Raw genomic sequence first — 7,418 nt, 5'->3', positions numbered from 1 at the left:
GTTGTATTTCGTTTGCTTTGCCGATATAAATGCCTCAGCGAGCCGTAGTTGAGGAGTTTTACAGGAACAAAGAGAAACAGAGGACACTCTACGTACAGTGGAGGGCACGTTTGTTTCGCTGCTTTGACGGTTTGTTTATATTTATATTTAATGTAATAATTTAATGTAATCAAATAATAATTTTGATGCATTGTATTGTATAAAGATGATTGATTTGTGTTATCGTTGTATATTGCAGCGGGTTTGTACGACGTATTCCGAAAAGCGGGAACTCATAATATAACAGAGATTCCTGCGTTGGATTCAGGTATGAGTAACTCATATGTGTTTTGTGTTATGAAAAGAATAAATTAGATTGAATTAAATAAGTTGTTTGTAATTGAAGGGAGATGTGATTCCTCCTCTGCATCAATTTGATGGGTCATGCATGGGTTTTTGGATTGGTTTAAATTGTATAATGTATTATTGATTAGATTATAGGCAATTCACAAGATAGATTGATTATATATGATTGTTGTTTAGATTAAAGAAAATATATTTGATGTAAGTGATTTGTGGTTATTAAAGTGACAAGAACCCAAAGGGAGGGGGGATTCGGCAATAGTTAACGGTAGTATCGCCGTTGATGGTTGATTTGATCGCATGATCACCCTTTGTATATGTTGTATCATTATAATTTTTGTGTGTAGTATAATTATTTCGCTTGCATGTTATATTCGTATAGGATTTGGGATTGCTAATTGAGAAGCATACATTGAGTTAGGAGGTTATTGGTATATAAGATACATGACATGCGTAAATAGCCTGTGTCGTAATATGATAGATTCATTTACAGTCGTGCGCTTTAAATATTTTACACAACAATAATAGATGATAATTATCGGATATTGATGTAAAATAGTTAAAGAATTATTGTATTGATTTATTGGCTTTTTGACGCATATCTAGACAAAAGAAATTAGTTGAAAATTATATCGATAAGCAATTTAAAATATGTAAACAGTTTGTTGCATTGTGATTAATTACACATGCAAAAGGTTTAGAGTTTGCAGATTTTGTTTGGTTTACGTGTTTCGGACAATATAGGAAACGAAAGAATTTTGTTTAAAGAAGCGAATCCACAGTTAAATTTTGGCCAGGTAATTTTAAGTTTCATAAGTGAAGAATGTGTTAGTTTGATTTATATTAATTTATGCTCGTTGTTGTTGTCGTACTAGTATCGTGTATAATAACAGTGCTATAGTAGCTACTGCTGCGTGGTTCATTATATATCATGTTGATTATCGCTTTTGTTATTTTTGTTTCTCTGCTTTGCAGGGTTTTGGGGGGTTTTTGTTTTTATGTTTTTGAGTCATTCAGAAACATTAAAGTTCCTTTAACTGAAGTCTCCCGACATCCTCTTTGGTGTGAACCCCGTGGACCTCAACCGTCCATATATACCCCGTGAAGTCGACCCACTTCACAACACAATAATAATTATTATGTCCATGTCTTGTCAGATATCGAGTGCATGCAAATATGTATATAGCACTTGCGAAATCTATAGGCTTTGTCCGCAAGTATAGTTGACTCCCCCGCTTCTCTGAAACTATAGTGCACGATTTAATATCATCCCGCCTGGATTTTGGAAATGCACTTTTCTATATAGTATATAACTTATTATACCCCCCCCCCATAAAAAAAAAACCAAAAAAACAAAAAAACAAACAAAAAAAAACATGGCTCAACTTCAAACGTTACAAAATGCAGCAGCACGGAGCGTTACCCGAAGATATGCACTCATGATTATATACTCCTTATATTTTGAGGTAGCTAGACATTGGTTACCAGGTTGCCTTTATCATTTCATTAATGGAAATGTAGCAATATAAATTGCAATTTATATCATTGATAATGATAAAACTAATCATCAAAATGCAGTGACACGCTAAAAAAAAAATCTGACGTTATTATGATTTAGTGTTAATCTATTATTTGAATTATTGATTTGATTTGATTTGATTATGCCTTTTATAGGTGTGCTCGGTGTAACTGCGCAAGTGGTATAATGCTGGACAGCCCTGCATGGTTACTGCTGTCAAGTTAGCGAAAGATATCATTAATGGTTATGATAATTACAAAATTACAAAAGACCTGCAGAGAAATACTTCTCAAATGATATCAGATGAGGACAAAGGCTTTGTTCCATCTCATTCTCAATTCAATTTAAGTATGATAACGAGAGATTTTGTATTGAGACAGATCGAGCTTCTTGGCATAGATAAAGCAACCGGAGAAGATCACATCGGCTGCAAACTTTTAAAGATGACAAAGAATGTTATTGCAGAATCTCTTTGCGATATTATCAACAAATCCCTGTCTACGGGAGTTGTTCCACGTGAATGGAAAAAGGCTCGGGTAGTACCAATATTTAAAGCAGGAGATATTTCTTCGTTGAATAACTACCGCCCCATCTCAATCTTACCAACAGTGAGTAAAATTATCGAAAGGACCGTACATCAACAACTGAGCGAATTCATGAATGCGAATGATTTACTACACCCTAATCAATCTGGTTTTAGACCATTTCATTCCACATCAACTGCTCTTGCAAAACTTGTGAATCAGTGGTCTTTGAATATAGATAATAATCAAATTTCTGGAGTTGCCTTCATAGATCTTCGGAAGGCATTTGACACTGTAGATCATGACCTACTTTTACATAAATTAAAGTGTATAGGGTGTAGCAAGACGACTGTAGATTGGTTCAAATCCTATTTAAGTGACAGACAGCAAGTGACGCAATTCAAAGGAGCCAAGTCCCACCCTTCAACTATTAAATTGGGTGTACCTCAAGGGTCAATACTTGGTCCCCTTTTATTTTCAATTTATGTCAACAGTCTACCCGAGTGTACTTCAGAAGGTGTTATAGATATGTACGCTGACGATACGACCCTCACTGTCAGTGCTAATGACGCAACAGTTTTAGAAGAAAAGATAACTGTTGCACTAAATAAAGTATTGGGGTGGATTAAGAAAAATCGGCTCGTCCTTAACACTGACAAAACTTCTGTCATGATTATCGGCTCCCGTGCTAATCTCGGGAAAATTGAAAATTTCAGTGTTTCATTAGATGGTAGTCGGATTAAAAGAGTTCAGTTCACTAAATGTTTAGGTGTTTCAATAGATGAAGAACTGAAATGGTCTAAACAAATCGAAAATGTATGTAAACGTACCCAAAAAAGTGTCTGCATGATAAAGAGAGCGAAGGCCTTTTTGCCCCAACAATCCCTAAAATTACTTTATAATAGTCTAGTGTTACCACAATTTGATTACTGTTCTGTTGTTTGGTCAAACAGATTTCAATCCCATACAACTAAGCTGGAAAAAATTCAAAAGAGGGCAGCAAGAATAATTTTGGACAAAACATATGACACACCGTCGGCTGATTTATTCAAAAGTCTTAAATGGATGACACTAGACAAACGTTTTGATTTCAGCCGCGTTATGATGATATATAAATGCGTCCATAACTTAGCACCTTCGTACCTTAAGGTGCACTTAGTTAAGCCTAGTGATGTACATGAACATCATACAAGGCTAATAGACAGTAGAAATCTACGTGTGCCAAGATTTCGCTCTGATTGTCACAAGTGCAGCCCAATCGTATCCTCTGTACTTGAATGGAACAGGCTAGATCATTCAATTAGATCAGCTTCTTCCATGTACTCATTTAAGAGATTGTTTAAGCAAAGTTGCTATTTGTAAGTAACACACGAAATTCATTCTGGGCTTTGTCATTCCTGTATAATAGCGTTTTAATTGTTATTTCGGCATTCTGGTGAACTCTTGCTGTGGCATGTATTTCTTATGTTACTTTGCAATGTACAGTATGCTGGTATGTATCTACACTGTATATGTCATCTTCTGTATATACGTTTTGCTATTTAATGTACATATGTTCATCAATATTATTCAGGGCTCCATGGAAGACCACTATTTATTGGTGAATGGACTACCCTGACAAAAGATTAGAAATAAATAAATGAATAAAATAAATAAATAAATGATAATAGTGGAGATTCACTCTTTATCATCACAAGTAACGAGATGTTTCAATAATGTTATTCTGCAATCCTGTAAAAGGGCATTGACAATAAATCATTTTATGCTAGAGTTATTTATTTAAAGGGATAGTACAGTATTGGTGAAGATGAGAATTGGGCTTTTAACTTTTTGCGAGATATACCAAGAAAACAATTATGAAATAATAAAGAGCATATACCATTTTAAGAGGGCTTCAAAGTTTATTTGATGAAAATCAGGTTTGAAATTACTGAAACATCCAAAAACAAAGTAAAACAAAGCGATCGTAATAAAAGGTTGGTCCCACACTTATTAGAATCGCTTTGTTTTGGATACCTCAGCCATTTCAAAATAAATTTTTGAACATCAATTAAACGTTGAATTCCTCATGGAATTATATGAAGACTTTGTTCGCAAAAACCGATAAGTCCATTTTTGAAGATTTTGAAGTACGATCTCTGTCATAAAGTACAAAATAATACCTTTTATTTGATATATTGGTCCCTACATATAAGGGAACATTTTTGAAGTTATGGTAAAAAGAAGCAACATTTTTCTTATTAGTCTCTCTATTTTTCTTGACCTTTAATCGCAAATATCTCCATTTGGCAAATATGGACTTATCGGTTTTTGCGAGCAAACTCTTCATATGCTCTTTCATATTTCATAAGATGTTTCTCATTATCTCACCAAAAAAATGTTAGAAACCTGAAATCAGGTCTCAACCAAAACTATACAATCCTTTTAACATGTTTGATATGAATGAGGAAGCCTGTTCTTGAGTTGGAGACTAACGGCAAGATCGTTTTTTGACATTCTTGGAAATATGATTTGATAGCATGGATGTAAAATCGATGTAATTCCTGAATTTGTCTTTCCTTCCTTCACTTTTTACTTTCATAATAATTATGTTTGGTAATTTTTCCTTAAATATTAAACCATATGAATGTTCTATCAAAAATAAGCTTGAAATAGGTGGGACATAACTTTTTTTCCTGAATTTCTAATTTTCAACTGTCACTAGAATTTCTTTGTATATCAATTTCTACGATTTACTAAAATAAACAATCAATATGTATGATATTAAATCAAGTCTGTTTCTGCTCTACATTCATAGTGCCAAGATTCAAGAAGTGAGGCATACCATGTGAGCTTTGATATCAATATGGTGACGCAGTTGCAGTTCAGTTGAATCGTGCTCGGATATATAGGATGAGGAGCATTTTGCCTTATGTCATATTAACAAGACTTTGCATGTGAATGAAAAATGCATAAGTCAATGTCTGTTAAAATGCCCTGTGTAGCTGCGAAACCACAATCTTTGCGCTGTTGTTTCTTTTAATTAAGTTGCGTGGAGCAGATGAAGGATATCTTTAAGAAAAGAAAAGCAGAAAAGAAAAACTTAACAGCATATAAGTGCACTTTCCAGCGTCGAGCGGGAAACCGCAAAACAGCACGACACTGCAAAATAGCAGACAATGTGTCACTTTTCAGGATGTGTGTCACACATTTTTCCCTTAATGTTTATTGAGATTTTACACAATTAATCATCATTACATAATAGATTATAAAGATTGACAATTTCCACGTGCTCGACTGAGAGATACAAATTACTCTCTAAAAAAAATCGAGTGAAAATATTCACTCTTAAAGGAGTGAATACAAAAAAGAGTGAATTTAGAGTGAAATTGGAGTGAATTTCGAGTGAAAATGTTCATTTTCACTCATTTTGGAGTGACCTCAGGGATCACTCGAAGATGTTGGAGTGATCCCTGACGTCACTCTAAAACGAGTGAAAATGAACATTTTCACTCAAAATTCACTCCAATTTCACTCTAAATTCACTCTTTTTTGTATTCACTCCTTCAAGAGTGAAAATTTTCACTCGATTTTTTTTTAGAGAGTACCGAAATACCATGATTGATATCAACTGCCATTACTGATACGAATTGTGATACAAGATGAATCTAAACTGTTTAATGTTTGAATTATTTTTGAAATATTTTTGTATTAAAGCGGCCCTCCCGGGTACATCCAACATCCTCTATTATACAATACAAATAGGCCTCAAGTGAGTAACACATCAACATACACATGCAGGGGGCCTATAGATGGATAATGATAGGCTACACAATACAAGTACACATTGCACGCACATAGACACACACACACACACACACACAGTTTTCTTTAATATTCATCTCTTTTTTTTTTTATCAAGAGCCACAGGTTTGGGGCTTAACTTCATTTTGTGTGGACAAAATCCAAAAGGAATTCAACGTTTTTATGAAAAAGAAACGGAACGTTAGATCTTCTGACACACTAAACGCATGTTTGAATTCTAACAAAATAATGTTGCTCTACTTGATGCTCTTGAAAATTCTGCAATCAAAACAATTCTATACATGCATGAACAACAAAGGGTGTGCCCTTTGTTGTTCAGAAGATCCTTTGTTGTTCAGAAGATCGTGTTGAACTCTCGTTTTGCGATTCATTATATTGAAATGCTGGAAATTGATTGCAATAAATTCTGAACGGATTTTCGATTTTCCTCAATTCACTGAGGTGTAGACTCCTCAAATAATGCTACAAACGTTAACACTGCGTTCACTAAATACACGAAGATTTTTTTTTTAATGAAACCACCTTCAAACCATATTTCGCAATCCAAATTTCGATTTCACTCAATCAATTACAGATATCAAGCTTGATGTTGTTCTAAATCTTGCATGCTAAATTACATTCAACTTTCATACATGCACGGAGATGAAAATTAGGCCTATCCCACGACATTGTTCTCAATGAATATTTCATATGTATATTATAAATCTTGTTCCAATGAAATTTAGGCCTCCCCTTTATCACCATTACGATGCCAAATTTAGTTTCGTTTCTATGTCTTGGCTAATCGGCCTCTGTCATGCACTAGCTCCCCTTTCATGTTTTCCCCTTCTTTTCTCTTTCCTTTCCTTTTCAGTTCTTAAGTCTTCTGGGTTTTTTTCCTCTCTCTCTCTTCTGCGCAATTCTAGCTTCTTCTTTCTTTTCTGCTGTGACTTTCCTTTCATCTTTCATCATCCTGCACTTTCCATGACAATGTTTTCGAAACTCGTGCATTTTTTTTTTTTTTTTTTATTATTATTATTGGTGTACCTTTTACAACGACCGCGCGAGCTGGCGAGTTGCGTAGTGATCGATAACAATTTTGATTGACTAAAAATAACTCAATCGGAGCCTGATCGCTGATCGATCGCGAACGAACAAAATTGATCGTGAATAAACATGGCTGGCGGTAGTAGAAGAAGGACGACGGAGCAGACGACGAACATCAGATCGGGGCGAACAGAAACAAAGAA

Source organism: Diadema antillarum, unplaced genomic scaffold (genome assembly GCF_040938485.1).
Source record: "Diadema antillarum isolate AM-2024a unplaced genomic scaffold, OU_Dant_1.0 scf00000134, whole genome shotgun sequence".
Taxonomy (NCBI): Eukaryota; Metazoa; Echinodermata; class Echinoidea; order Diadematoida; family Diadematidae; genus Diadema; species Diadema antillarum.
This window is presented reverse-complemented; position numbering follows the sequence as displayed.